Raw genomic sequence first — 3,828 nt, 5'->3', positions numbered from 1 at the left:
GGCAGCGCATCAAAGGTGCGCACCTCGCTGCCCACCACGGTGCGCAACGCCGGTGGGCACCCGGGAGTGCTTCGAAGTGTGCTCCAAGGTGCTGCGTGCACGTTGTCGGAGCCCGGTTTGCCCCGGGTGCGCACCTCGCGTGCACCTTCGTCGGGGTGGGCACCTTGGCTGGGTTTGCCCCGGCTGCGCTCCGAAGCGGGGTTATTGGAGCGCCGCCTCTTTTTTTGTCGGAGCGTTTGGTGGGGTTTCTCGCATTGGCTCTTCCGAGGCCCGGTTGCCACCCTGGCGCGCACGAAGTCGGAAGTAGGGTTAATTGCCCGGGTGCGCACCTTTGCCAGGGTGGGCACCTTACCTGGGCTGCGCACCAGGGCGGGCTCAAGATGGCACGCGCGTTCCGTTTTTTTCACTATCTTTCAAAACGGAAATTTTAAAATCTCCTTTTTTTTTTGCCTTTTCTGGAAATTAGTGAAGGCAGCGCATCAAAGGTGCGCACCTCGCTGCCCACCTTGGTGTGCTCTGAGGTGCGCACCCGGGAGCGCTACGAAGTGTGCTCCAAGGTGCGGCGTGCACGTTGTCGGAGCCCGGTTTGCCCCGGGTGCGCACCTCGCCTGCACCTTGGCCGGGGTGGGCACCTTGGCTGGGTTTGCCCAGGGTGCGCTCCGAAGCGGGGTTACTGGAGCGCCCCCTCTTTTTTTGTCAGAGCGTTTGGTGGGGTTTCTCGCATTGGCTCTTCCCAGGCCCGGTTGTTGGGTGCGCTCCCACCCTGGCGCGCGCGAAGTTGGAAGTTGGGTTAATTGCCCGGGCGCGCACCTTCGCCAGGGTGGGCACCTTGGTGCGCACACCTTGGCTGGGCTGCGCACCAGGGCGGGCTCAAGATGGCACCAGCATTCCCTTTTTCTCACTATCTTTCAAAACGGAAATTTTAAAATCTCGTTTTTTTTTTGCCTTTTATGGAAATTAGTGAAGGCATCGCATCAAAGGTGCGCACCTCGCTGCCCACCTTGGTGTGCTCCGAGGTGCCCACCACGGTGCGCAACGCCGGTGCGAACCCGGGAGCGCCCCGATGTGTGCTCCAAGGTGCGGCGTGCACGAAGTCGGACCCCGGTTTGCCCCGGGTGCGCACCTCGCGTGCACCTTGGTGCGCACACCTTGGCTGGGTTGCGCGGCCTGGTGGGCACCATGGTGCGCACCAAGGAGCGCTCCGAAGTGTGCTCCAAGGTGCGGCGTGCACGAAGTCGGAGCCCGGTTTGCCCCGGGTACGCACCTCGCGTGCACCTTCGCCGGGGTGGGCACCTCGGCTGGGTTGCGCGCCCTGGTGCGCACCAAGGAGCGCTCCGAAGTGTGCTCCAAGGTGCGGCGTGCACGAAGTCGGAGCCCGGTTTGCCCCGGGTGCGCACCTTCGCCGCGGTGCGCACCATGGCGTGCACGAAGTCGGAGCCCGGTTTGCCCCGGGTGCGCACCTCGCGTGCACCTTCGGCGGGGTTGCGCGCCCTGGTGGGCACCATGGTGCGCACCAAGGAGCGCTCCGAAGTGTGCTCCAAGGTGCGGCGTGCACGAAGTCGGAGCCCGGTTTGCCCCGGGTGCGCACCTCGCGTGCACCTTCGGCGGGGTTGCGCGCCCTGGTGGGCACCATGGTGCGCACCAAGGAGCGCTCCGAAGTGTGCTCCAAGGTGCGGCGTGCACGAAGTCGGAGCCCGGTTTGCCCCGGGTGCGCACCTCACGTGCACCTTCGCCGCGGTGGGCACCATGGCGTGCACGAAGTCGGAGCCCGGTTTGCCCCGGGTGCGCACCTCGCGTGCACCTTCGCCGGGGTGGGCACCTCGGCTGGGTTGCGCGCCCTGGTGCGCACCAAGGAGCGCTCCGAAGTGTGCTCCAAGGTGCGGCGTGCACGAAGTCGGAGCCCGGTTTGCCCCGGGTGCGCACCTCGCGTGCACCTTCGCCAGGGTGGGCACCTCGGTGCGCACACCTTCTCAATGTTTTCTTGCCTTTTCTGGAAATTGGTGAAGGCAGCGCATCAAAGGTGCGCACCTCGGTGTGCTCCGAGGTGCGAACCCGAGAGCGCTCCGAGGTGCCCACGAAGTCGAAAGTCGGGTTAATTGCATTGTTTTCCCCGGGTGCGCTCCGAGGTGCGCAACATCGGCGCGCACCAAGGAGGGCTCCGAAGTGTGCTCCAAGGTGCGCACGATGGCGTGCACCTCTGGTGCGCACGATTCGGAGCTCGGTTTGACCGGGGTGCGCACACCTTGGCTGGGTTGCGCACCTTTTGTGCGCTCCAAGGTGCGCACGAAGTCGGAGCTCGGTTTGCCCCGGGTGCGCACCTTCGCCAGGGTGCGCACCTTGATGCGCACGCCTTGGCTGGGCTGCGCACCTTGGTGGGCGCCATGGTGCGCACCTTTCGTGCGCTCCAAGGTGCGCACGAAGTCGGAGCTCGGTTTGCCCCGGGTGCGCACCTTGGTGGGCGCCATGGTGCACTCTGAGGTGCCCAAGATTGGTGCGCACCAAGGAGCGCTCCGAAGTGCGCTCCAAGGTGCGCGCGAAGTCGAAAGTTGGGTTAATTGTCCGGTTTGCCTCGGGTGCGCACCTTGCGTGCACCTTCGCCAGGGTGGGCGCCTTGGTGCGCACACCTTGGCTGGGCTGCGCACACCTTGGCACCCGCGTTTCCTTCATTTTAAATTTTTTTTTTTTACAATCTCTCAAGTGGGAAATTCTATAATCTCAACTTTTTTTGCCTTTTCAGGAAACTTTTGAATGGAGCGCATCATTGGTGCGCTCCGAAGTGTGCTCCAAAGCTCTCTCCAGCTGCGTGCACCTGCCCCGGCCGCGCACCCGGCCCCGCCCAGCTTCGCTCACCTGTCCCGGGCGTCTGGTGCGGAACCTTAGAGTAAGAAACATCACCGTGCACCTTGGCCAACGTGCGCGACTCGACCGAGCGCGCACTGGCCGAGGTGCACACCGATTTCACCTGGGTGCGCGCGCAGCACCTCGGGCGCACCGGGGTGCGCGCACAACGCCCGGGTTGCACCGTGGCCTGTGTGCTCGGGGCGCCTCGGGTGCGCGCTCGGTGTCGCCCCCGCGCGCGCGGTAGTGCGGGCAGCGCACCCCGGCCCGGCCCGGCCCCGACGAGAACGCAAACGGGCAAAAGGTTTATTCAAATAGCATTGCGACGCCCGGCGAAAAACTAAAAAAGGGTGCAACACCGGGACTTCCCGGGAGGTCACCCATCCCAGTACTACTCCGGCCCAAGCGCGCTTAACTGCGGAGTTCTGATGGGATCCGGTGCACTAACGCTGGTATGATCGCACCCGTTATGAGCTTGTCGCAGTGTGTACTTAGCAAACCGCGACCCACGTGCGAATCCACCCCGGCCACCCACCCCCGTCGAGGTGCACACCCTCCCTCGCGAAGTGCGCCCCGTTCGCCAAGTGTGAGCCCTGCCCGGGTGCGCGCACCTTGCTAGGGCGTCGGGTGTGCACCCGGCCCGGCCTACGTGCGTGCACCTGGAGGGGGCGTCGTGTGCGTGCAGTGTCCCGTCTGCAACGCGGTGCCCACACACCACCTCGGGCGCAACGACCTGCGCTCACATGTGGGCCGAGTGCACCTTGGTGCATGTTCGGGGCGCCTCGGGTGCACGCTCGATCTTGCCCCGGTGCACCAAGGCGCTCGGTTTGCCCCGGGTGCGCACTTGGTGCAAGGTGGGCACCCAAAATAGGGATCAAGCACCAAAACACAAGTTTCGGGATGCAAAATGGGACCCAAGGACCACAAATGCGTTCCAAGACCCATGATGGGTCCACGAGAACAAAAATGTGTTCCGAGACTTAATAAACA

At 64.3% G+C, this 3,828-nt stretch overlaps 1 non-coding gene across 1 annotated transcript; it reads right to left on the bottom strand.

Moving 5' to 3' along the window:
* Nucleotides 1-3,185: 3,185 nt before the first annotated feature.
* On the bottom strand, nt 3,186-3,304 carry LOC131862401 (5S ribosomal RNA). Its single transcript, XR_009361417.1, has one exon. It is a non-coding gene; the product is annotated as a 5S ribosomal RNA (ribosomal RNA).
* Nucleotides 3,305-3,828: the final 524 nt, after the last annotated feature.

The sequence above is a fragment of the Cryptomeria japonica genome, unplaced genomic scaffold, assembly GCF_030272615.1.
Source record: "Cryptomeria japonica unplaced genomic scaffold, Sugi_1.0 HiC_scaffold_42, whole genome shotgun sequence".
Taxonomy (NCBI): domain Eukaryota; kingdom Viridiplantae; phylum Streptophyta; class Pinopsida; order Cupressales; family Cupressaceae; genus Cryptomeria; species Cryptomeria japonica.
The sequence above is the reverse complement of the archived record's forward strand: the minus strand, read 5'-3'. Positions and strand labels throughout refer to the sequence as shown.